General features: G+C 45.8%; 1 protein-coding gene across 20 annotated transcripts in view; it reads right to left on the bottom strand.

The window, feature by feature from the left end:
* Nucleotides 1–24,542, bottom strand: part of MBNL2 (muscleblind like splicing regulator 2) — a 249,671-nt gene extending 225,129 nt beyond the window's left edge. For 9 of the 20 annotated variants that reach the window (XR_012241581.1, XM_073614390.1, XM_073614401.1 and 6 more), the window contains exon 1: nt 24,409–24,542. The gene's annotated coding sequence lies outside the window, so the exon portion shown is untranslated. The remainder of the gene's footprint in view (nt 1–24,408) is intronic. The other 11 variants (XR_012241579.1, XR_012241580.1, XM_073614392.1 and 8 more) reach the window with 3 other exon arrangements.
* Between the last annotated feature and the right edge of the window lie 1,448 nt (nt 24,543–25,990).

Genomic DNA, 25,990 nt, shown 5'->3' with positions numbered 1-25,990 from the left:
AACCCATCCACAGAAGGTGCAGCATCCTAAGAGGAGATCAGTTTATGCCTTTTTCCATAGGCTATCCGGTAAGCCTTAAATCTTTCTGAGGTGACGGGGTTCACAGTGGTGGAAGTCGGTTATCCAACAGCGATAATTTCACAATTTATGGACTTTATATAAATGGTTTAGCAATTCTTATTTTACACTCAATATTCACGGACAATATTTTGGTGGATTAATGTGCACTTTTCTCTAATCATAAGTGTTTGCACATAGTATAAATTATTTTCATTATATGTTTATGTATTTATTTTTTGTGAACAAATTGTGCACTTCTTTTTGCTTATATTTTAAAAGTATTGGCACATAGCACGACATTTTGTTTATATCCAGCGCTGCGCTCTTTTGTTTATATGTTTAGTGGTGCCCCCTATCAGGGTTATAGCGTATAGTCGCAGGATACCTTTTCACAGGTTTATATTTTATTCAATAGGTATATTTTTTATTCACAACAATTTTTATTCACAACATTTGTACACCTAGCGCAAATTCTTTCTTTTAAAAAAACTTAATTTTCTTTATCGTACATCATGGGACACAGAGCCTTATTTTTCCCACCGACTAAACAAAAAAAAAAAAAAAAAATGTGATTCTACAACTCTAAAAGTCACTACACCCTATGGGAGGATCAATAATCACTCGTGCTTAGAAGACTTCTCTAACAGACAGACAGGTCTCTTCAGCGCCAAGGAAAAAAAAAAAAAAAAAGTCAGCTTAAGCATTAAGAAAAAGACATTTGTTCTACTACTTCTTTATTATACATTCGTAAAGTAATTTTCAGCCCAGGTTCACTGAGCTGTGGGAATGAAGCTGTGCGAGTTCCGCATGTCAGTCCCAATTTCGGTTGCGATTTCAGAGACATCTATGCAGGTTTCTGCACAGATGTCAATGTAAATCTCAGCCCGAAATCGCAAAAAGTAGTACAGAAACTTTTTAAAATCAGTGTGGCGCCGCAAATGCAGCGTTGCACAGATTAGGATGGTGCCATTGCCGCCGATTGGACATGTTAAAATTCAACCAAAGTGGACCAGGGCTAAGCCACAATGTCCAGCTGGGATTCTACATTCTTCACTTTGTAAAGAAATTGTGTAAAAAAAAAAAAAAAAAAAAATTATTATAATTAAATATATATATATATATATATATATATATATATATATATATATATATATATATATATATATATATATATATATATATATAAAAAATTTCAGCATCACTACACAGTCCCGGGTCCCCCAATCTGGTTGACAGCTTCAGCTTGTTTCTGTGTGAAAAAGGGGGGGGGGGGATGCAATTTCTGCTCCCTGCTTTCTGAAAGCTCAGACAGACAATCTGTATAAATCCTGCACTTTAAAGGGTCCATGAAAACAAAATCCCAGAACTGCTGGCAGCAAAAAAGCAGCATAAAAGCGCTCCTATGGATCATATTGTATGCGGGATTAGGCGCATTTGCATTTATAAGCAATTTTTCTCAATACACTAGAAAAAAAAAACAAACAAAAAAAAAAAACTCTTGACACGTCTAAACGCCATGTTTAAAAACGTATCAAATGTTTTTTTTTCTGCCCAAAAGCTCCTCTCAAAAGTGTACTTGTGATTTTTTTTTTTCCCCCCTGTAAATGCTTCTCTACAAATATGCCTGCAAATGCCCAGATGTCTATGGACATATAGGCTAACACAGAGTTGCTTCTACAGGCTCAAAGAAAAAATGTCAAACGCTTGCATAAGCAGCATTTTTATGCACAGTCTGCAGGAGGCCTAAAAGGGCTGTTAAGAAGAGAAGGCCACAGATAAACAGGGACCACTAATGTAATGTACAGTGCCTTGAAAAAGTATTCATACCTCTTGAAATTTTCCACATTTTGTCACGTTACAACCAAAAACGTAAACGTATTTTATAGGGATTTTATGTGATAGACCAACACAAATAGCAGATGTGACAGACTCACCCGAGACAGAGGCTATTGGAGGGGACTGAACGCTAGCCTGTTGCCTTTTGATTATGGGCCCTGGATTTTCAATGGAACGGTGCTCTTTGTGGGGTGAATTGGAGGTCCGGTCTGAACTGTACTAATCGGACTCAGTCGTGTATATATGTATATATTGTTTGTTGTTTGATTCTGTTGGGGACTCCTTGCTGTGGATCTGTGTCCCTGAAGAGGGAGAGGGGGTTCCTCCAGCAGCCCCCTGCTGATAAGACTGATTCATTCTGTTGGGACACATCCTGTGAGGAGATGCTGGTGTCATCAACCTGTGTTTATGTTAATTGAGAGAGCTGATCACATTAGCCACCAGCACTGGCTAGTAGACGAATGGTCTAGGCTGAGGAGGGGGTAGATTGTTGTTTGTATTGTTAATTGTAATTAGCTCCAGCTATTGTGTTTATATTAATGTGTGAAGCTCGGTGCCCACAAGTCTGTCATCTGGTCTGGGTACATTTTGTAGTAAATTAGCTCATGTTAATTAGGTTAGCTTTGAGTCATCCCTGCTGTATAAATGTGTGTGAGATCTCAAAATAAAAGTTAGTTCTGATGTACTCCAAGACTGGTGTTGTCTAGTTCTTGGGGTTCCTATAGCCAGATCCATTGGACTCGTGTTCCAGAACTTAGGAAGCGGTATATGACGGAAGCACTCAAGCGGAGTGTGGGACGTTCCGTGACAGCAGATAATTGTGAAGTGGAAGGAAAATGATAAATGCTTTTCAAAATGTTTTACAAATAAGGCTACTTTCACACTGAGGCGCTTTACAGACACTACAGCGCTAAAAATAGCGCCTGCATAACGCCTGTAAAGAGCCTCTCCTGTCTCTCCAGTGTGAAAGCCCGAGTGCTTTCAAACTGGAGCGGTGCGCTTGCAGGACGGTAAAAAAAAGTCCTGCAAGCCGCATCTTTGCAGAGCCCCTGCCCATTGAAATCAACTGGGAAGTTTTAACCTATTTTCAGCCACTAGCTGGGGTTAAAACTGCGCCGCTAAAACAACGGTAAAGCGGCGCTATTTTTAGCGCCACTTTACCGCCGACGCCCGCCCACCCCAGTATGAAAGTAGTCTAAATCTGACAAGTGTAAGGTGCATTTATATTCAGCCTCCTTTACTCTGATACCCCTAACTAAAATCTAGTGAAACCAATTACCTTCAGAAGTCACCTAATCTGTAAATAGAGTCCCCCTGTGTGTAATTTAATCTCAGTATAAATACAGCTGTTCTGTAAAGCCCTTAGAGGTTTGTTAGAGAACCTTAGGGAAGAAACCGCATCACGAAGGCCAAATAACAGACCAGACAGGTCAGGGATAAAGTTGGTGAGAAGTTTAAAGCAGGGTTAGGTTATACAAAAAAATATCCCAAGCTTTGGACATCTCATGGAGGACTGTTCAATCCATCATCCAAAAATGGAAAGAGTATGGCACAACTGCAAACCTACGAACATGGCCGTCCACTTAAATTGACAGGCTGGGCAAGGAGAGCATTAATCAGAGAAGCAGCCAAGAGGCCCATGGTAACTCTGCAGGAGCTACAGAGATCCACAGCTCAGGTGGGAGAATCTGTTTTCAGGACAACTTATGGACAGTTATGCACTCCACAAATCTGGTCTTTATGGAAGAGTGGCAAGAAGAAAGTCATTGTTGAAAGAAAGCCATAAGAAGTCCCATTTGAGAGAAGCCATGTGGGGGACACAGCAAACGTGCAAGAAGGTGCTCTGGTCAGATGAGATCAAAATTAAACTTTTTGGCCTAAAAGCAAAACACTATGTGTGGTGGAAAACTAACACTGCACATCACCCTGAACACACCATCCCCTCTGTGAAACATGGTGGTGGAAGCATCATGTTGTGGGGATGCTTTTCATCAGCAGGGACAGGGAAGCTGGTCAGAGTTCATGGGAAGATGGATGGACCCAAATACAGGGCAATCTTATGCCGCGTATACACGAGCGGACTGTCTGGCAGAAAAGGTCTGACGGAACGATTCCGTCGGACATTCCGATCGCGTGTGGGCTTCATCGGACCTTCATCTGACCTTTTCTTTCGAAAATTCTGACGGACCTAGAAATAGAACATGTTTCAAATCTTTCCGACGGACTCGAGTCCGATCGAAAAATCCATTCGTCTGTATGCTAGTCTGACAGACAAAAAAGGACACAAGGGAGCTATTGGCTACTGGCTATGAACGTCCTCATTCTAGTCCGGTCGTACGTCATCACGTTCAAAATGATCGGACTTTGGTGTGATCGTGTGTAGGCAAGTCCATTTCATTGCAACTCCGTCGGAACTCCGTTGAAAAGTCTTTCGGAGTTCAGGTGGACGAGAAGTCCGCTCGTGTGTACGCGGCATTAGAAGAAAGCCTGTTCGAGTCTGCAAAAGACTTGAGAATGGGGCGGAGGTTCACCTTCCAGCTGGACAACAACCCTAAACATACAGCCAGAGCTACAATGTAATGGTTAAAGATCAAAGCATAGTCATGTGTTAGAATGGCCCAGTCAAAGTCCAGACCTAAATCTAATTGAGAATCTGTGGCAAGACCTGAAAATTGCTATTCACAGACGATCTCCATCCAATCTGCTTGAGCTATTTTGCAAAGAAAAATGGGCAAACATTTCACTCTCTAGGATGTGCAAAGCTGGTAGGAGACATACCCAAAAAGACTTGCAGCTGTTATTGCAGCGAAATGTGGTGCTACAAAAAGTATGGACTCAGGGGGGGCTGAATACAAATACACACCACAAATATTAAATTATAAAAAAAATATTGAAAACCACTCATCATTTTCCTTCCACTTCACAATTATGTGCCACTTTGAGTTGGTTTATCACAAAATCCCAATAAAATATATGTTTTTGGTTGTAACATGACAAAATGTAAAAAAAGGGGGAATGAATACTTTTTCAAGGCACAGTTGGAGTATTAGTTTCAGCTCTGTATATCACCTAAGGCTAGGCACTTCACTGGGTGTATGTGAGGGTTTACACCCACTTTAAAAAAAGGGGTATAGTTAAATAGGACCTGACCATGCTGTACACATAGCACACAAATGTGGTTACAAGTGTCCTTGTAACCAAAAAAATAGAATGAGCAGACCTCTACCTTATCATTTAAAATTTTCTCCAAAGAGTGGAATGGAAGTAGACAGACTTGGGAACTGAATTATATCTGCAATTGTGGCCACAGCTCCCTGCAAAGCTGCTCCTGAACAAAGCAAAGGTTGAAAGCAAAAGCAGCTTGTATGCAGCATGACAGCTGATGGAGAAGCTGGAAGATATTGGAACCAGACTCTCCCCAAAGTCTCAGATTCCTATTCATTTTTCAGAGCTTAAAGAGGAGTTCCCATTTTAAAAACAAAATTCAAAGTCAGCAGCTACAAAAAGTGCAGCTGCTGACTTTTAATAATCGGACACTTACCTGTCCCACAGTCCAGCAATGCGGGGGATAGAAGCTCCATTTGTCTCCCCCACCGTTCTGCGGCGCCGGCATTGCAACTGTGGGCGCCGGCTGTGGCATCACAGCTGGGCAACCACTGCGCATGCGCGAGCGGCGCAGCGATTGGCCACTCAGTCATCTGGGACCTGTAATGTGTCCCAGATGATTGACAAGAGGGAGGGGGCAGAGCTGAGCCCTTCCTGCGCCAAGGGGAAGTGATGTCACCAGCCCAGGCACTGAAGGAGGCAGACTACGTGGGACCCCCTAGCAACAGTCATTTAGAGGTGAGTAAAAAAAAAAAAAAATGTTTTTTCCAAAATTTTTTTTTTTTTTTTCGGTGAAACACCACTTTAAAAATTAAGGCCTCTGGCACGCAGGAAAAACAAAAACACAGCGTTTGTAGCCGTGGCCCTTTTTTTACAGATCTGAACATGGGTGCATTGTGCTAACCAAAAACTCAAACGCTGCTACCACTTCTGCCTCGGTTCAGATATATATAAATTGGATGCGGTTAGAACCCCTTCTCTACGGAGCCTGTTTTTATATCTGTGTGCCAGCTACGGTCCGTTTCAGTCTGGATCAGGTGCAATTTCAAGAAAAGAAAAAAAAAAAAAAAAAAGGCGCACCTGAATTGCACCAGAACCAGTTAACAAAACTGCAATGGACTCCTTTTAAAAATGCAGGGAAACCGCAGATGGACATATGTGAACCATGCCCTACTCTCAAAATAGATCATTCTGCTGCCACCACCGTAATGTGTTCCCACACCAAACAAGAAAATTGAACATCTATGTGTTATGCTGCTGAGAATGCAATAGATCTAAATAATCTATACGCATGCAACTATCAATCACAGTGATCTAAGAATATAAACAAAATGATAACCACTTCAGATTATCAGAGTAAACACTTTCAATTAGTAAAGAAGCCTGTACAACCATGTTAGACTGAAGGCAAGGCTGGAGATTAGCTTCATTTGTTATCAGTCGTTAGATGTGGTGCTACATTTGGTTTCATTTTTAGTAACTACAGAAAATACCTGCTGATCTTGCCAGAAATGCAGCACACTTGTAACTTTGTGTGAACTAAACTGAAATCACAGTGTTGTTCTTCTTTCAAGCTATAGATAGATATAGTGAAATAAAGGAGTATAACCATTCCAGAACATAAAGTGTTTTATTCATATTGCCAATTGAAAATAAAGGAAAAAGCCTAAAAGATTAACAGATGTAGCCACCATATCTAATGACTGGCAAGCTGCAGAAGATCACATTTTTGTTTTTGGGTTTAGATACCATTTAAACTGTATTTATTTTGCCATAGGTGACAGCAATTACTGAGACAAACAATCCATTTTTGCAGAGTGCCCTAAAGTAATGATTACAGGAAACAGTAAAGATAACAATGAGGATAGTGGCTTTACTGATTGCTAGAATCAGCTGCTTACTAGCCAGATGCATGTGAATTTTGACCAATGAGGAACCTTATATCCTGCAACCACTGGTTACAATCCAACTTGCTTTGAACAGATGGACACCTTTTGCACAGGCACTGGTATAATAAATGCAGAGCCAGGAGCTGTGCGCTTACAGTGTGGAAGAGAACGTCACTGAAAAGATCACGGCTGTAAAACCCAGAGAAAAAAAAAAAGTGTAACATTCTGTAGCACATTCAGTGTCAGAAATAATACCTGAAAACTCTCAGAGCAGACACTTTACTTTCACACAACCCTTCACAGCCTTACATGCAAGATGCACTTATCAATAAAAGGTAGTCAACTGTATGAGGTCATCTTCTATTCCTGGGTACAAGCAAATCACACTGAATGTAATGAAATAGCTTGTCACAATGAGAATAGTCACAGACTAGATTTTTATTATCTTCTGCACAACAGACAAGAAACCGGTATATCACACCAGGACAGAAGTCAGAATCCATGACCATACGGCCTAGACAGATTTTCCCTCTATATCCGCAGTCCATCACACATAGGATGGGAGTCATCTGCTACCTGCAATGAACAGTGTTTGGAGGACAACCCCCAGACCTAAAGCTGGGATTCTTGTTTTGTCGTCCATGCCTCAAGTCCAGCAATCCATTCTAATGGCTCTTATACACAGTAGTTTCCCTTCTAGGAGCAGCTGTTAGGTCCTTAGTTCTTGGAATGGGGACATGGTGGTAATTATCACAGCCCCACATACCCTCCACCATGTAATCCTTTAAAATGGAGATTCCTTTTAACCACTTCCCGCTGGGAGGGCGTACATAGACGTCCTCCCATTTCAGTGGTTATACTGGGCTGATGACTGCACCTATAGGCATCAGCCTGGTATCGTTCTCTTCAGACAGCAATTCCCTGCACCATAGGAACAATCATGGCGGCAGTTCAGCCACTTGACTGTTCCTACAGGCGGTGGGAGGGGATCCAGAGATGTGATCGTCAAACCAGAGAAGGAATGCACCGGCGCCAGAAGTAGACCATAGAGATTTCCGGGGAACAGATGGTCCCCAATCATCTCTGACTCTCGGAGGCCCTGGCAGTTGTAAATACTGCCATATACTCGGCTAGAAAGCCAAGATCGTCCTGTTTTTGTTTTATTTTTTTATCTCAGGCTTTCCAGCCTGGAGCAGAGATATGGGGTCTGATTAACCCCACATCTCCCCATAAAGAGGACCTGTCACGCACTATTCCTATTACAAGTAATAGCAATAAAAGTGACCAAAAATATTTTTTTTAAAGGGAAAGTGTAAAAATCAAAAAATTTTCAATAAAAAAAAATTTATTTTAAGTGCCCCTGTGTGCTCACATGCAGAAGGAAACGCATACGTACGTTGCGCCCATATATGTAAACAGATGTCAAACCACAAAAAAAAAAAAAGAACACGTTTGAAAAATTGCTGCAAATATCATGTGACATAAAAAGTTGCAACAACCACCATTTTATTCCCTAAGGTTTCTGCAAAAAAAAAAAAAAAAAAACACACAATGTTTGGGGGGTCTAAGTAATTTTCTACCAAAAAAAAATATGATTTTTACATGTAGGAGCGAAGTGCCAGAATTAGCCCGGATGGGAAGTGGTTAAAAAAAGTGGTTAAAAACAGACATGTGTTTTTTTGCCTACAGCATGACTTTCTTCTTTCACAGAGAATCAACGTTAAAACGTTTACAAGACAACCACCTACATGGAGAAAAATGTACTACATTTGGACATGGTGGAGACAGAATATGAAAAGTATTAAAAGTTACATATTTGTTCAAATGCCAACATAGCTGGGATTCGGTCCCTGAGCTATTGGCTAATACCGATGTCAAAAAATACCCTTATTTAGTAATTGCAGTCTCACCCAAGAATACAGATGCAGAATATAACTGGTAGCTTTCACAATCTGAGACAGTCTATTTAATGAATCAGGACAAAAAAAAAAAAAACTTGGGCAAAATAAAAGAAGATTGGCCAATCTTTTTTTCACTGTACTTTGTTTAGAGTCCTAGTAAGCTATTAGTCACTATGACCCCTTTCACACTGAGGCTGTTTAGCACTAGAAATAGCCTCTAAATAATGCCTGAAAACCGCCTCCCATTTCATTTCAGCGCAGCTTAAACAGTGCTAAAGTCACGCTAAAACGAGCAGCGCCAATGCGGCCGCGGCTCAGTGTGAAAGGGCTCTATAAGCTGATGGGGCAGGGCTACACCACGCTCAAGAAGAATCCTGACAGTCCCAAACATCTCCTTTAAAGAGGAACTGCTGTCATAATCTGTAATAAAAACATCTTTGCCATTCTGAAGCTTCCCTCCAACCATTTTGCATATTATTTTATATATACTGTGATTCTGTACTGTACTTGCTAAATATGCTGCAGAAATCTCCGTCCACTGAGTCTGGCTGCAACAATTTTTAAATGTAGGCAGCTGAAGCTGCTGCCTGTTCACTTCTCTGCAGTTCTCATTGGCCCGCCTATGACTCATCCCACACGTGCCCCCTAGTGGCCACAGGGTGAAGCGATGTTACATAACGTCGTTTCGCCCAGCCATGCCAATCTGCCGCAGTACAACTGCGGCGGCTGGTCAGCATGTGGTTAAAATGTCCGTTACTATCCATCAAGTTAAATTGTTCAGGAGAGGTTGTAAAAACGTCCGTGTACATGAAGCCTTAATGCTACACTTTGTAAAATTACATATTGATATAAGCCATTTACATTTTTGCAGTTATTTTCTGTAGTGTTAGGCTTCATGTACACGGGACGTTTTTACAACCTCTCCTGAACGATTTAACTTGACAGATAGTAACCCATGTTTACAAACGTCCGTTTTGCCACGTTTGGAATCGTTTGAAAATATATATATATATATATATATATATATATATATATATATATATATATATATATATATATATATATATATATATATATATATATATATATATATTTTTTTTTTTTTTCAAAATAGCCAAAAATGAAAAAAAATGCCTGTAAATGAAACACGGCTAAACACGAGTTACCGCGTTTAAAAGTGTTTGGCTCTTGAAATGCCTCTAAACTCAGCTTCTGAACCCATCTTTGCGTTCCAAAAAAAGCTTCTAAATTCAACTGGCTCATAAGAAAACATAAAAGAGAGTTCAGAAGTAGTTGATAAAAATGCCCAACTGCTCCGAGGCCTATAGTTGTACAAATATCTGTATTGGTTATGTAGCCCATCAAACATACTGACATGTACATGTGACTATGTCATTAGATAAAAAGTTTATTTCGATCAGAATATTGCATCTTTCAGAATCAATAGTTTTCTTTAAAATAAAAAAGGATGGGCCTAGTAGAAATGTCAAACAAAATAATCGTTTTCTTTGTTGTGTAGGATTATTATTACCGTATTTAATCGGCGCATAACACGCACTTTTTACCCTGAAAATAGAGGTTAGACCGCGCTAGCGTGTTATACGCCGATATCTGTTTTTTTTTTTACCAACAGAGGGTGGGGATCGGGCGCACCGGCCCGGGTGCCACCTATTTTGAGGGTGTCAGGCTGGCCGCCCTGCCTCTCCTGGCTGTGGAACAGCACTGCCAGTAAACTCTAAAGTTCAGAAAACATTACTACAGCGCCAGCCCTTTGTCATATACCGCTCCTCCTGTGTAACTCAATGTAAATCTAAGCCTCTGAAGCCCTTAATTCCTTAATTAACGCCGCTGGTTGTGGCTGCTCTCCTCCTCCCGCTCTGCCGCCTCCTCGTGTGTAGCTTTTGATTGGAGGAGAGCGGTCACATGACCGTCAATGAAAGACAGGAGAGCAGTCACATGACCGGGTCCACGAGAGAGAGCGGCGTTAATTGAGGTATTTAGAAGCTTTCATTTACAATGAGTGACACAGGAGGAGCAGTGTATGAGAAGGGGCTGACAGGCTGACAGTGTGAAGTTTTCTCAACTTTAGAGTATGCTTGCAGCGCTGTCCCTGTCCCAGTCCCAGCGCTGGGAGTGCAGGGGGGGCCTTTATAATGAAAGGGGGTGGTGTGTTGTACAGGGGTCCATGTACTATTGCAGGGGGTCCGTGTACTATTGCAGGGGGGGGGGGGCTGTGTAAAGTTTTTTTCCTAAAACTTCCCTCTTAAAGTTAAGGTGCATGTTATACGCCGATAAATACGGTAATTATTATTCTTCTTATACAGGATTTATATAGCCCCAACAGTCTGCGCAGCACTTCCTAACATGAGGGCAGACAGTACACTTACAATACAAATCAATACAGAGGGATCAGAGGGCCCTGCTCGTTAGAGCTTACAATCTAGAAGGGAGGGTCAAGTGGAACAAAAGGTAATAACTGAGGGGATGAGCCGATGGAGAAAATGAAAACAGTTGCTAGGAGTGGGTAGGGTAGGCTTCTCTGAAGAGAAGGGTCTTCAGGGATTGTCTAAAAGCTAATAAAGTAGGAGATAAGTGGACAGATTGGGGTAAGGCATTCCATAGGATTGGAGAGGCTTTGGAAATGTCCTGGAGATGAGCATGGGAGGAAGTGACGAGGGAGCTAGAGAGCAGGAGGTCTTCAGAGGAACGAAGAGAACAATTAGGTTGGTATTTAAACACTAGGCTAGTGATGTAGCTGGGGGCTAAATTGTGAATGGCTTTGTAAGTAGTTGTTAGTATTTTGAATTTAATTTGTTGGGTGAGCAGAAGCCAGTGGAGGGATTGGCAGAGAGGGGTAGCAGACACAGAGTGATTGGTAAGGTGGATGAGTCTGGCAGCAGCATTCATGGTGGATTAAAGAGGTGATAGATTATGTAGAGGTAAGCCAATGAGAAGGGAGTTGCAGTAGTCAAGGCTAAAGATGACCAGCGAGTGAATTAAGAGCTTTGTTGTGTCATTGGTCAGAAAGGGGCGTATTTTGTATATGTTGCAAAGGTTGAAGCGGCAAGATTTGGACAGTGATTTGGACGTGGTGCTTAAAGGAGAGTTCAGAGTCCAGGACTACACCTAGAACCTGGGCATGCAGGGATGGGCTTATAGTTGTGCCATCAATTTTGACAGAGAGATCAGGGGAAGGGGAAAATTATAAGTTTGGTTTTGGATAGATTGAGTTTGAGGAAGTGGTGTGACATCCAGACTGATATCTGATAGTAAATTAGTGGTACATGAGGAGACAGACTAAGTGGGCCGAGGGGTAGAGAAATAGATTTGGGTGTCATCAGCGTAGAGGTGGTATTGGAAGCCATGGGAGGCTATCAGCTGACCCAGGGAGGAGGTGTAGATTGAAAATTGGAGAGGTCCAAGAACAGAACCTTGGGGGACCTCAACAGAGAAAGGAATAGGAGAGGAGGCAGTAGAGTTGTAAGAAAGGCTAAAGGTGTGGTTGGATAAGTAGGAAGGGAACCAGCGAAGGGTACAGTTACAGAGACCAAAGGCGTGGCATTTTTTGAGGAGGAGGGGGTGGTCAACCATATCAAAGGCAGCAGAGAGGTCCAGGAGTAGGAGTACAGAACCTTTTGGGTGAAGTTCCTTTTTAACTTAAGTTGTAAAAAAATAAATAAATAAATAAATAAATAAAATCAGCTAGGTCTTGTCACTCCCCCAGCTTATGACTTATCAGTGAAGGCGAAGCAGCATACTCATCTCCCTGTCATTCTGCTTTGTCCTAGTTAGCACATGAGCACTGCATCACAATTAGCTGCCTCCCTGTACTGCATCGCCTTCTCTCCCAGCCTAAGCTGTACTGAGAACTGCAAGAATCTGCAAATACGTTAATGCATTAAAACAGCAGGAAAAAAAAAAAAATAATAATAAGCATTTATAGCAACTCTCTGCCTCCATAAATATGTGATCGATAAATTGTGAGGATGTAACCATATCACGAAGTACACTGTCTTGATAAAGTTTTCATAGCCCTTGAAAGTTTCCACATTTTGTAATGTTACAACCAACAAAGTAAATGTATTTCATGTGATAGACCAACACAAAGTGGCACATAGCTGTGAAGTGGAAGGAAAATGATAAATGGTTTTCAACATTTTTACAAATAAATATGTGAAAAGTGTGACATGCATTTGTATTCAGCCCCCCTGAGTCAATACTTTGTAGAACCACCTTTCGCTGCAATTACAGCTGCCAGTCCTTTTGGATATGTCTCTACCAGTTTTGCACATCTAGAGAGTGACATTTTTGCTCATTCTTCTTTGCAAATACCTCAAGCTTTGTCAGATTGGATGGAGAGCGTCTGAACAGCAATTTTTTTTCAAATCTTGCCACATTTGGATTTAGGTCTGGACTTTGACCGGGCCATTCTAACACATAAGTATGCTTTGATCGAAACCATTACATTGTAGCTCTGGCTGTATGTTTAGGGTCGTTGTCCTGCTGGAAGGTGAACCTCCACCCCAGTCTCAAGTTTTTGCAGACTCTAACAGGCTTTCTTCTAAGATTGCCCTGTATTTGGCTCCATCCATCTTCCCATCAACTCTGACCAGCTTCCCTGTCCCTGCTGAGAAAAGCATCCCCACAACATGATGCTGCCACCACCATGTTTTGACTAAGCCTGGGTTCACACATGTGCGGTGCGAATTGAAGCTCAGGTTTCACTGGGGAGATAAAAATCTCCTGTTCAAAGGCTCATCTGCGTTTTAGCTCAGGATCAGTGAGGAGGGAGAGGGAGAGGGAGAGGGAGAGGGAGGGGGAGAGGGAGAGGGAGAGGGAGAGGGAGGGGGAGGGGAAAATCCATGTTCAGAACGCAGATGTGTTCCCATAGAAGATAAGGGGCTCGTAATTCGCACCGCAATGCCCAGAAAACGCACACGTTTTTTGTGCAATGCGCAGTGGAATGCAACGCACATATGTGAACCAGATGCATTCATATGAAAGTATTTTAAAATGTCCTGCGAATTAGATGCGGTGTAAGCCGCATCTAATTCGCATAGGTGTGAACGGGGGCTAATAGTTGTCCTGTGGGCAGATTCTCCCACCTGAGCTGTGGATCTCTGCAGCTCCTCCAGAGTTATGGGCCTCTTGGCTGCTTAATTAATGCTCACCTTGCCCGGCCTGTCCGTTTAGGTGGATGAGCAATGTCTTGGTAGGTTTATTTGACTTTTTTTTTTTTTTTTTTTTAAGGTTTTGCCATTTACTAATTAGGTGACTTCTAAAAGCAATTGGTTCCACTAGATTTTAGTTAGGGGTATCAGAGTAAAGGGGGCCATTTTAAACCGTTTATAATTTTCCTTCCACTTCACAATTATGTGCCACTTTGTGTTGGTCTAGCACATAAAATTCCAATAAAAAAATACTTATGCTTTTGGTTGTAACATGGCAAAATGTGGAAAGTTTCAAGGGGTATGAATACTCAATATTTTCAAGGCATATGCATTATAGTACGCAATCTAGTACAGATATCAGTAATGATAACCCAGCTCGTTTGGGTAAATTGTTGAACCACACAGTATAGCTAATGACTAAGCAACTTTAAGCACTTGTCTATCAGTACCATTTATAAACCGCAGCTGGTAGGCTTGGTTTTTAAACCCACTCCCAGATGCTATAAGTGTGAGTTTTTAAATTTGTGCAGCGGGCAATGGGCTTCCAGGTGTTAAGTGATTTGGATGGCTGTAAAGTTGGCCAGTCCCTTCCACAGTTTGCTGAAGTCCCCTTTCCCCCGCCTAAGGGCCCAGGACCGGCATGGCATGCGTAACAACAGAAGACTAATGAACATCCATTTGCTGATCTCCCCTTGGGTAAATTAACATAGATAGGTCAGTGACTTGGAAGTTCACTGCAGTTAAAGTTTACCAGTTTAGAGAACACAGGAGGTCTGGTGCTAGAATTATTGCTCTCACTCTGACAATACCTTGGTGTGTGTGGTGCGATTATCGTTTACATATGCGTGCGGGAGTAACGTATGCTTTTACATTTGCACGTAAGCACGGGGGTGCGTTACATTTTTTATTATTAAAACAAATTTTTTTTTTTTTTAACTTTTTTGCTATCACAAGTAAGGATGAGCTCTGGCGTGTTCGCAAGCTGCACGTGCAGAGCCCACCAGGAAGTCGGCAATGCGCTGTGCTAATCACAGGCAGCGAGACATTTCCCGATCTCTGCAGCCGCACATCGGGAAATGTCTCACTGCTTGTGATTAGCGCTGTGTCGTGCTGAGTTCCTGGCAGGCTCGGCACGTGAAGCTTGCAAACATGCCGGAGATCATCCTTAATCACAAGGGATGAACATCCTTTGTGACAGCATGGGCCGTTACAGGTCCTCTTTATGGAGAGATCTGGGATCTATTAGACCCCAAATCTCTCCTCGGGCCTTCAATGCAACCGATCAGACACAGAACAGTGCAGGCATCATCCTGGTATAACCACTGCAACCCGAGGGCATCCATGGACGTCTTACAGGCAGCAAGTGGTTAAAGAATGTGTTACCCCAACATTTCATATTCCTTATGCCTGCTGTACCACATACTTGTATGAAAAAGTATCTTATTCTCTTTGTATTGCTTCCTTAGTGTGAAATCCCTAGTGTTCCTGCCAGTCCTTCTGCCTCCCTATTAAAAACTGACCACACTAAGCAGGAGAACACACCATGGTCAGTTCCCTAGCTATGCAGGGAACTCAGCCTGCTCTCCTTCAATGACCATACACACACACACGGCCATTTACTGGGTAGTTCAGTGTACTGCTTTTTCTCTCCCCTCCACCCCCCCCCCCCAGTCCTATGCAGCTGAGAACAGAGGGTATGCGATCACGATCACTTATTGAAAAAGGATATAAAAAAAAGGTATATGGTAAATAAGAAGGTATTTATGATTTTTTTTATATATCTATACACAAATTACTGTTACTATACAGGATTTATATAGCGCCAACAGTTTGCACAGCCCTTTACAACATGAGGGCAGACAGTACAGTTACAATACAATAAAGGAGGAATTAGAGGGCCCTGATCAAATGTTTTGCCTTTCATTTCTATTTTAAACTGAATGGGTTGTTTTACAAGGAAAAGGTTCACATATACTTTAATATGAAAACTGAAAGTTTAATACTGGACAGTAGGAGCATCAGCATGCTGATGAGGTCATCTCTCTGCTCCCCTCTCCTGATAAAATACAGTGCAACACAGAAGATTGGCTCAGACTGATGCGTCTCTCTCCTGTCCTGCTGAACGCCACATTTCAGTGGATCAAAGGAACCTGATCTAGAGTCTAGATCAGGCTCCTTTGATCCACTGAAATGTGGCGCTCAGGGATCGACCAATATCGTTTTTTTTGGTGCCAATACGATACCGATATTTTGGCAACCTCTTAGGCCGACAGCAGATATGCTGTACATTTACAAAAAATGGTTCAAACTTTTTTTTTTTTTTTTTTTTTTTAAATCACTGTTTTTTAATCACTTTTTTTAATCACTGTTATTGCTGTCACAAGAAATCCTCTGCACTTGAAAGTATTCAAAACTTCAAGATTGGCATTTTTGAATACTTTCTATTTTTTAAAACTGGCGCCTTTAAGATGCCAGTAATCCGGGAAGTGACCCCTCCCCTCCCGCTGATTGTAATAACAGCCGAGCGGCTGCTGAGCCGCATCGGTTGTTATTACAATACAGCTGATCATCCGCTCTAAAGAACGGTAAAACAACTTGAAGCAATATCAGTAATAATCGGTCTAGTTTGCGACCGATACCGATTTTTCAGAAAATGCCTTACCGATAATCGGTCGATCCCTAATCTAGACCGATTAAAGCACTTATTGTAGTTATATATACATTTAATGATCTTTTATAATTAACGGGATTAAATCTGGTTGATAATCTGCTTTAAAAAAAAAAAAAAGGGAGTAAACTCTGAATAAGGCTCAGGTAATTCACAACCAATGCAGTATTTGCTTGTAGTACAGATTTCAGGTTTTGGCAGAGCAGCCATCATATCCTGCAACACTGGGAAGCACTTACACAAAAGCAGCCCGACATTCTTTTTCAGGAATTCAGACTGTGACCCCAGAAGCACCAGGGCATAACTTGACAATTGCTGCGAGCTACGTTTTATGCCTGTCATGTGTATGACGCAGCATGTATTTGTGCTGAGCTCAAACATATTGCCTCTTCCTCTTTAATCAGGGCGGTTATCTATTTAAAAACAAACCAATACTGTATTCAGATATATCCAGAATAGCTAGAAATTAGTAACATATGGGGATGCTGAGAATGAAGGACTGAACATGTGCAGGCAAACAGAATAATAAGTAAAACGCAGAAAATAAAGAAAAAAAAAAAAGTCCCCTTTTCAGAACTTGACCTGAGCTTTTATATGGGGTAAAGTTTAAATAGGAAGTTTAATTCCACTTTAACAATATCATCACCTATAATAAATCATGCCATATGGCACTTTCCAACAAAAAATACAGACCAAACTAGATAAACTATTGATGGCGCAAGGTAGTATTCGAGGCACGGAAAACTAACTGAATGCACCAAATATTTCTTCACATTGAAGGGTATAGAGGTAAGAAATGAACAGTGGTCCAAAGCATAAAAAAAAAAAAAAAAAAAAAAAAAGGGTCTTAGGCCGGCCATAGATGGATCGAATCTTGGCCAGTTCAGCAGGGACAGGCTGAGATTCCATCGATCCATCCATCTCCTTCAGTACAACCAGCCTGTTTTGTGTGCGATTATGGCCGGGAGCTATGTGTTCTGCCGGAAGGGAAAGCTCCCCACCGGCAGAACACAACAGCACTGCAGGAGGGATTCCCCCATCAACACTAAATGTGTTGATGGGGGAAAATCAGGCGAAAGCAAATAGCATAATTCATGGCCTGCCTTAAAGGAGAAGTCCAGGCAAAGCTTGTTTGTCTGAGCTTCTCCTATGGGTCACAGGAGTGAAATTTCTTTTGTACTCCTGTGTCCCATTTTCAGCAGACTGAAGTCCGCTCTCTGCTGACGTCACAGAATCAGTCCAGGCTACGCGTAATCCTGACAATGGAAGTCTGGATCCGCCAGGTGCCTGGACTTATACCTGACTCTGCCTCTCAGTGAGCATCTCCCCGCCCCACTGAGCGAGGAGGAGCAGAGCGGAGAGCTGCTGATTGACAGTCTGCATCTCCCTGCTCAGGGAGCTGTGAGAACCGAGCCATCGGCGATGTTCGATCGCTCGGTTCTCAGTGCAGAGGCGCCGGGGGACAGATGCTGGAACCACCTAGGTAAGCATGATGGAGGAAAAACCCAACCCCATACTTCTCTTTTAAACTGCAACAAGTTGCAGGATCTGTGCCAAATAAATATTAGTTCAGAAAAGGGGGGGGTCACAGTACTAAATAGAGCTCAAAACAAAAACAAAAAAATCAGTGTTATCACGTGAAAGTGATGATAACCAGTGTAAAAAAATATATGATATATGATATATATGAATGTTATAGGTGGTAAAAAAAAATGGTGAAAATCACAATAAAAAGTAATGGAAAAGGGTCAATCAATAAATGAGTCCAAAAATGAGCATAGATGTTGTTAAATCTTCTCCATAAATGTGGTAGATGGTATGGGCAATGGTAGATGGTACAGAAATGTGCTCGCTATTTTTGACACTTTTTCTTTTAGGTAAATGGGTAGGGCTACAATGTACCCCATACTCATTCACACTGGAGGGCGGGATCTGGGGGCTCCCTTGTTAAAGGGGGCTTTCAGATTCCGATAAGCCCCCGCCCACAGACCCCGACAATCAACGGCCAGGGTTGTTGGGAAGAGGCCCTTGTCCTCTTCAAGATGGGGACAAGGTGCTTTGGGATGGGGGGGCGCAGTGCCCCCCTGCCCCAAAAGCACCAACCCCCCCCCCCCATGTTGAGGGCATATAGCCTGGTATGGTATGGGGGGGGGGGGGCTCGCTCGTTCCCCTTTCCTGACCTGCCGGGCTGCGAGGGGGCCCCAGCGCCATTTTTTTTTCTTGGCGTGGGGGTTCCCCTTAAAATCTATACCGAACCATAGAATCTGGTATCGTCCCGGGGGTGAACCCCACGCCAATTTTTTTTTTTTTCATTTTGGCGGGCTTCCCCTTCAAGACCCTCAGCACACAAGTCGGATCATGATCCGACTTCTATTCAAATCAATGGGCTCCCAGAGAAACGCGGCTGAACGCGCATTGACGCCAATGCAAAACGCTGATCAAATCGCGTTTTTAAACTCTGCTTTTTTCCTGGTGTCGGTACTAGTTTTACAGCTTGTTTTTTATAACGCCCGTGGACATGAGGCCTAAGATCTCTTTGCCCCTGTCAATGAGCCCACAGAAATAGGTGTGTTATTTATAGACAACACCCCTGTGAATGAGCCCCTAGTGGTGCAGAAATACACTTGTTTTCACAGTGTACAGCCCTCTGTGCCCTTGCAAGAGAGCCCTTAGGGTAGTGCGGAAATATGCTCTTTTTTTTTTTTTTTTTACATTCTACAGCATTATACTTAGCAGTGGATGAGCCCTTAGATACGGCGTAGACATACACATTTTATGGTGTACAGACCTCTGTGCCCCTGTGAATGAGCCCCTTGAGGTGGTGCAGAAATATGCACTTTACAGTGTATAGCCCTCTGCACCCCGCAAATGAGCCCTTAGAGTGGGGCAGAGATATGCTCTTTTTATGGGTTACGACGTCCCTCTGAGTGTATTTCTGGACTAATTCATTCTTTACAGTGTGTCGCCCTCTGTGTCCCTGTGACTGACCCCCTTTTATTCTGCACGTAACTATAGGCAGTGCATAATCATCGAAATGTGCGACAATTCGCATTCCACCAATCCTAGTTCATCAGGCCCTAGGTTTCAGCGGAACCACTACTAGCCATAGCTAAGGTTTGTGAAGTCAGCATTAAAAAAATATAGCCGACATAAATATTCATGTACTCTCTGACACATGTAGTGACATGCCACCCTCTTCTCCAGCTTTGGTGTTTTTGAAGGAGATGAAAACTAAAGTCGAGGAGGATGAGTCATGGCTGTGACTGAAACGGAGAAAGTGCAAATCCAAGGACTGCCAGGAGCCAGCTCTGTGTGCAGAAACACTGGCAGCTGTGACCCGGACATTGGCTCTCATGAACATCCGTGTGACCTGCCCACTACCTGAAGATGGGGGATTATTAGGATAGAAGTCAGGAGAATACAAATACATGGATATTGATGGGAAGTCAGAACATACATACAAATACATGGAGATTATTAGGCAGTCAGGAAAACATGTGAATACATGGAGATTAGGCCTCATTCACACTTGAGCTCAACAAAACGCCTGTTTTACAGGCATCCGGCATTTGTTTTTCTTCCTCTAAACCCCTGGTGACCAACCTGCGGCCCGTTGGTGTATTATGTGTGGCCTCTTGGGCCTCTGCAGCTTGTATTGGGAACATTGATTAGAGCAGGGGTCTCCAAACTTTCCTAACAAAGGGCCAGTTTACTATCCTTCAGACTTTAGGAGGGCTGTACGCTGGCGTCGGCTGGAGGAAGGGCGCCCCGCTGTCGGTCGGAGAAATAGTGAGAGGATCACTTCTCCAAGAGCCAGATAAAGGCAAGCAAAAGGGCCACCCCCCGAGCAATGATTTGGAGACTACTGGATTTGAGTAACATGTTCCCAATTTTATATTGTATTTTGCAGCATATCCCAAAAATGTAGCATGTCCACACTGTCTGACCCTCCTTTTCTCTATTACGTGTGCAGCTTCCGTCTTCTTAAGTATTACTTATATTGAACATTATTAGTCAGCTCCCGCTCAGCGGTCTATGTGTGCGGGGCGGTCTCCTCAGCTCCCGCTCAGCGGTCTATGTGTGCGGGGCGGTCTCCTCAGCTCCCGCTCAGCGGTCTATGTGTGCGGGGCGGTCTCCTCAGCTCCCGCTCAGCGGTCTATGTGTGCGGGGCGGTCTCCTCAGCTCCCGCTCAGCGGTCTATGTGTGCGGGGCGGTCTCCTCAGCTCCCGCTCAGCGGTCTATGTGTGCGGGGCGGTCTCCTCAGCTCCCGCTCAGCGGTCTATGTGCGGGGCGGTCTCCTCAGCTCCCGCTCAGCGGTCTATGTGTGCGGGGCGGTCTCCTCAGCTCCCGCTCAGCGGTCTATGTGTGCGGGGCGGTCTCCTCAGCTCCCGCTCAGCGGTCTATGTGTGCGGGGCGGTCTCCTCAGCTCCCGCTCAGCGGTCTATGTGTGCGGGGCGCTCTCCTCAGCTCCCGCTCAGCGGTCTATGTGTGGTGCGGTCTCCTCAGCTCCCGCTCAGCGGTCTATGTGTGCGGGGCGGTCTCCTCAGCTCCCGCTCAGCGGTCTATGTGTGCGGGGCGGTCTCCTCAGCTCCCGCTCAGCGGTCTATGTGTGCGGGGCGGTCTCCTCAGCTCCCGCTCAGCGGTCTATGTGTGCGGGGCGGTCTCCTCAGCTCCCGCTCAGCGGTCTATGTGTGCGGGGCGGTCTCCTCAGCTCCCGCTCAGCGGTCTATGTGTGCGGGGCGGTCTCCTCAGCTCCCGCTCAGCGGTCTATGTGTGCGGGGCGGTCTCCTCAGCTCCCGCTCAGCGGTCTATGTGTGCGGGGCGGTCTCCTCAGCTCCCGCTCAGCGGTCTATGTGTGCGGGGCGCTCTCCTCAGCTCCCGCTCAGCGGTCTATGTGTGGTGCGGTCTCCTCAGCTCCCGCTCAGCGGTCTATGTGTGCGGGGCGGTCTCCTCAGCTCCCGCTCAGCGGTCTATGTGTGCGGGGCGGTCTCCTCAGCTCCCGCTCAGCGGTCTATGTGTGCGGGGCGGTCTCCTCAGCTCCCGCTCAGCGGTCTATGTGTGCGGGGCGGTCTCCTCAGCTCCCGCTCAGCGGTCTATGTGTGCGGGGCGGTCTCCTCAGCTCCCGCTCAGCGGTCTATGTGTGCGGGGCGGTCTCCTCAGCTCCCGCTCAGCGGTCTATGTGTGCGGGGCGGTCTCCTCAGCTCCCGCTCAGCGGTCTATGTGCGGGGCGGTCTCCTCAGCTCCCGCTCAGCGGTCTATGTGCGGGGCGGTCTCCTCAGCTCCCGCTCAGCGGTCTATGTGCGGGGCGGTCTCCTCAGCTCCCGCTCAGCGGTCTATGTGCGGGGCGGTCTCCTCAGCTCCCGCTCAGCTGTCTATGTGTGCGGGGCGGTCTCCTCAGCTCCCGCTCAGCTGTCTATGTGTGCGGGGCGGTCTCCTCAGCTCCCGCTCAGCTGTCTATGTGTGCGGGGCGGTCTCCTCAGCTCCCGCTCAGCTGTCTATGTGCGGGGCGGTCTCCTCAGCTCCCGCTCAGCGGTCTATGTGCGGGGCGGTCTCCTCAGCTCCCGCTCAGCGGTCTATGTGCGGGGCGGTCTCCTCAGCTCCCGCTCAGCGGTCTATGTGCGGGGCGGTCTCCTCAGCTCCCGCTCAGCTGTCTATGTGTGCGGGGCGGTCTCCTCAGCTCCCGCTCAGCTGTCTATGTGTGCGGGGCGGTCTCCTCAGCTCCCGCTCAGCTGTCTATGTGTGCGGGGCGGTCTCCTCAGCTCCCGCTCAGCTGTCTATGTGTGCGGGGCGGTCTCCTCAGCTCCCGCTCAGCTGTCTATGTGTGCGGGGCGGTCTCCTCAGCTCCCGCTCAGCTGTCTATGTGTGCGGGGCGGTCTCCTCAGCTCCCGCTCAGCTGCCTATGTGTGCGGGGCGGTCTCCTCAGCTCCCGCTCAGCTGTCTATGTGTGCGGGGCGGTCTCCTCAGCTCCCGCTCAGCTGTCTATGTGTGCGGGGCGGTCTCCTCAGCTCCCGCTCAGCTGTCTATGTGTGCGGTCTCCTCAGCTCCCGCTCAGCTGTCTATGTGTGCGGGGCGGTCTCCTCAGCTCCCGCTCAGCTGTCTATGTGTGCGGTCTCCTCAGCGGTCTATGTGTGCGGGGCCGTCTCCTCTGCGGTCTATGTGTGCAGTGCGGTCTCCTCTGCGGTTTATGTGTGCAGTGCGGTCTCCTCTGCGGTCTATGTGTGCAGTGCGGTCTCCTCTGCGGTCTATGTGTACAGTGCCGTCTCCTCTGCGGTCTATGTGTGCAGTGCCGTCTCCTCTGCGGTCTATGTGTGCAGTGCCGTCTCCTCTGCGGTCTATGTGTGCAGTGCCGTCTCCTCTGCGGTCTATGTGTGCAGTGCCGTCTCCTCTGCGGTCTATGTGTGCAGTGCCGTCTCCTCTGCGGTCTATGTGTGCAGTGCCGTCTCCTCTGCGGTCTATGTGTGCAGTGCCGTCTCCTCTGCGGTCTATGTGTGCAGTGCCGTCTCCTCTGCGGTCTATGTGTGCAGTGCCGTCTCCTCTGAGGTCTATGTGTGCAGTGCCGTCTCCTCTGCGGTCTATGTGTGCAGTGCCGTCTCCTCTGCGGTCTATGTGTGCAGTGCCGTCTCCTCTGCGGTCTATGTGTGCAGTGCCGTCTCCTCTGCGGTCTATGTGTGCAGTGCCGTCTCCTCTGCGGTCTATGTGTGCAGTGCCGTCTCCTCTGCGGTCTATGTGTGCAGTGCCGTCTCCTCTGCGGTCTATGTGTGCAGTGCCGTCTCCTCTGCGGTCTATGTGTGCAGTGCCGTCTCCTCTGCGGTCTATGTGTACAGTGCGGTCTCCTCTGCGGTCTATGTGTGCAGTGCGGTCTCCTCTGCGGTCTATGTGTACAGTGCGGTCTCCTCTGCGGTCTATGTGTGCAGTGCGGTCTCCTCTGCGGTCTATGTGTACAGTGCGGTCTCCTCTGCGGTCTATGTGTGCAGTGCGGTCTCCTCTGCGGTCTATGTGTGCAGTGCGGTCTCCTCTGCGGTCTATGTGTGCAGTGCGGTCTCCTCTGCGGTCTATGTGTGCAGTGCGGTCTCCTCTGCGGTCTATGTGTACAGTGCGGTCTCCTCTGCGGTCTATGTGTGCAGTGCGGTCTCCTCTGCGGTCTATGTGTACAGTGCGGTCTCCTCTGCGGTCTATGTGTGCAGTGCGGTCTCCTCTGCGGTCTATGTGTGCAGTGCGGTCTCCTCTGCGGTCTATGTGTGCAGTGCGGTCTCCTCTGCGGTCTATGTGTGCAGTGCGGTCTCCTCTGCGGTCTATGTGTACAGTGCGGTCTCCTCTGCGGTCTATGTGTGCAGTGCGGTCTCCTCTGCGGTCTATGTGTGCAGTGCGGTCTCCTCTGCGGTCTATGTGTGCAGTGCGGTCTCCTCTGCGGTCTATGTGTACAGTGCGGTCTCCTCAGCTCCCTGGGGTGTAGAGAGGAATCCTCTAGAAGTGTGGCCTTCTCTTATATACAGAACACGGCCCCCCACACACGTGTCTATAGGAAAGAGGAGGGGTGAGTCCAGTCATAGGTACCCTGTGGCCCCCCAACTACTTGTAGGTGTCGCCCTTCCCTGGAGCCGAGGCAGGATGGGCTCGGTCCGCCCTCCTCCAGGGGCTGAGGAAGCAGTGACACCCAGGCAGGCTAGAGCTGTGGGACAGGGAGCGGCTGACACATGGAAATCTCTGCAGAGCCGAGGCCTGGCGCCCCATTCCCTCTCGCCTCACATACAGATCAGACTCAGACCTGGCGCTCTTACCTGATATCAGGAAGATGTATGCCGGGTGACAGCGATGAGAAGAGATGACAGTGCAGCCTATGGATGTGCTGAGAGTGGAGAAGAAGAGGCGGGCGGAGCTGCGTATGTGTGTGTCAGCGAGCTATGTAAAAAGGGGAGGAGACCCGGAGGAGGAGGAGGAGGTACAAGAAAACTTGTCAACTTTCCCTGTGATTGGAGCCAGGCTCTACTCATAGAAGGGCGGAGCCTCCTCACTGCTCTCCGCCCCGGGGCCTCATTCACGCTGTCAATCACATACACATCTTCTAAACACATAAGAATGCATGTAGTCATTTCAAGGCTCCTTCAACCCTGAACGTTCAGGGCCAATGCCAATAGCACTCGTTCCAGCGATCAGCCCCGCAGCCTGCCATTGACACTGCGCCTGTCCTACATGTGCTCTTCTCCTCCGATCGCCTTTTACTCCTGGCAGGAACAAGCAACCACAGGCTTTTCTGACACTTTTGTGTTTAAATCAGTTTTTTTTTTTCCAGAAAATTACTTGTAACCCACAAACATTATATATATATATTTTTTTTTAGCAAAGACCATATGGAATAAAATGGCGACTGTTGCAATATTTTATGTTGCGCTGTATTTGCGCAGCAGTTTTGCAAACGCATTTTTTTGGAGGAAAAAAATACACTTTAACTGCTTGAATCGCCCGCCCACCCTCAGATGACGGAGGGACAGTGCAGCTCTCGTTCTAGGTGGACGTCATAAGACGGCGCACCCGAACGGCCACTCCCGCGGGGCGTGCAGCGATCGCGGCTGTGTCGTGTCCAAGTAACACCACGAGTTCTGTAAGGAGTCGTAACCATGTGATCGGCTGTGTCCAATGTAAACATGTAAACACGGAAATGCCGGTAATCGGCTCTCCTCGCCTCACACTGACAGATTGTGTGGCGAGGAGAGCCGATCAGCGGCATCTCCTCGCAGGGGACATCCGTACATTTAATCAGGGCACTGATCATCAGTGCCCTGATTACAATAAAGCGCCAGCAATCAGTGCCCACCAGTGCCAGCAATCGGTGCAGACCAGTGCGTGCCACCAATCAGTGCCCATTAGTGATGCTAGTCAGTGCTGGCTATCAGTGCTCATCAGTGAAGGAGAATTTTTATTACTTATTTGCAAAATTTGCTGACAGAAACAAAGAAAAACTTTTTTTTTTTCATAATGTTCTGTCCTTTTTTTTTTTGTAAAATAAAAAAAAAAAAAAAACGCAGCAGTGATTAAATACCACCAAAAGAAAGCTCTATTTGTGTGAAGAAAATGATAGAAATTTCACATGGTTATAGTGTAGCATGACCACGCAATTGACATTCAAAGTGCGACAGCGCTGAAAGCTGAAAATTGTCCTGGGCAGGGGGGGGGGGGGGGGAGTGTCCTGTAGGGAAGTGGTTAATGAATAAAAAGAAACAAAATATTTACCCCAAAAAATTTGTATAATGTGATTTTACGCCTAGTAAATAGATACCTAACATGTAACGCTTTAACCACGTCGGCTCCAGAAGGTATCCCCCCTTTCATGACCAGGTAACTTTTTTGGGATACGGCACTGCA

Source organism: Aquarana catesbeiana, linkage group LG02, assembly GCF_042186555.1.
Source record: "Aquarana catesbeiana isolate 2022-GZ linkage group LG02, ASM4218655v1, whole genome shotgun sequence".
NCBI lineage: Eukaryota > Metazoa > Chordata > Amphibia > Anura > Ranidae > Aquarana > Aquarana catesbeiana.
The sequence above is the reverse complement of the archived record's forward strand: the minus strand, read 5'-3'. Positions and strand labels throughout refer to the sequence as shown.